The sequence below is a fragment of the Toxoplasma gondii genome, assembly GCF_000006565.2.
Source record: "Toxoplasma gondii ME49 unplaced genomic scaffold asmbl.351, whole genome shotgun sequence".
NCBI classification, from domain to species: Eukaryota; Apicomplexa; class Conoidasida; order Eucoccidiorida; family Sarcocystidae; genus Toxoplasma; species Toxoplasma gondii.
Window position 1 is genome coordinate 968 of NW_017383110.1, and position 689 is coordinate 1656.

Here is a 689-nt window from a genome sequence, read left to right on the forward strand (position 1 = left end):
GTTTGAAAACGCAACAAATTTTTGTTGTTTTTTTAAAGAGCGCACATTGTTCGGGATTCGTCCACTTCGAAGTATCACGAAGAGCTTTTCAATTTGTTTATAAATAAACAGATTGAAATGCTGTTAAGTGCATACTGTAATAAGAGGTGGATGGGTTGATACCCCGAATGTGTCCAAGGTGGACAAGCTTTGTTGATTTGTAGCATCAACGACCATGATTCCTGATGAATCGATTCAGGATGAAGGCGTTGTTGTTTCAAATAGCTCAAGAGTATCATCAGAAACTGGTGTTGCTGTTAAGGCTCACCAGGCGACCAAAAAACGTCGCGTTTTGATGTAGAACCTTGAGTGAGGCAGGCTTACACTTCTGTTTATGCCATAAAACACGAAAGAGGCCGGAAAATAGACGGTTGATTGAGTGTTTTTTTGGTGTTTTCGAGGTGGTCTGTCTCAGGAACATATTAACCTGGTTGATCCTGCCAGTAGTCATATGCTTGTCTTAAAGATTAAGCCATGCATGTCTAAGTATAAGCTTTTATACGGCTAAACTGCGAATGGCTCATTAAAACAGTTATAGTTTATTTGATGGTCTTTACTACATGGATAACCGTGGTAATTCTATGGCTAATACATGCGCACATGCCTCTTCCCCTGGAAGGGCAGTGTTTATTAGATACAGAACCAACCCA

General features: G+C 40.2%; 1 non-coding gene across 1 annotated transcript; it reads left to right on the forward strand.

The window, feature by feature from the left end:
• Positions 1 to 486: 486 nt before the first annotated feature.
• On the forward strand, positions 487 to 689 carry TGME49_458690 (the record flags this gene model as incomplete). The annotated part of the gene is made up of 1 exon (XR_001974213.1): positions 487 to 689. It is a non-coding gene; the product is annotated as an 18S ribosomal RNA (ribosomal RNA).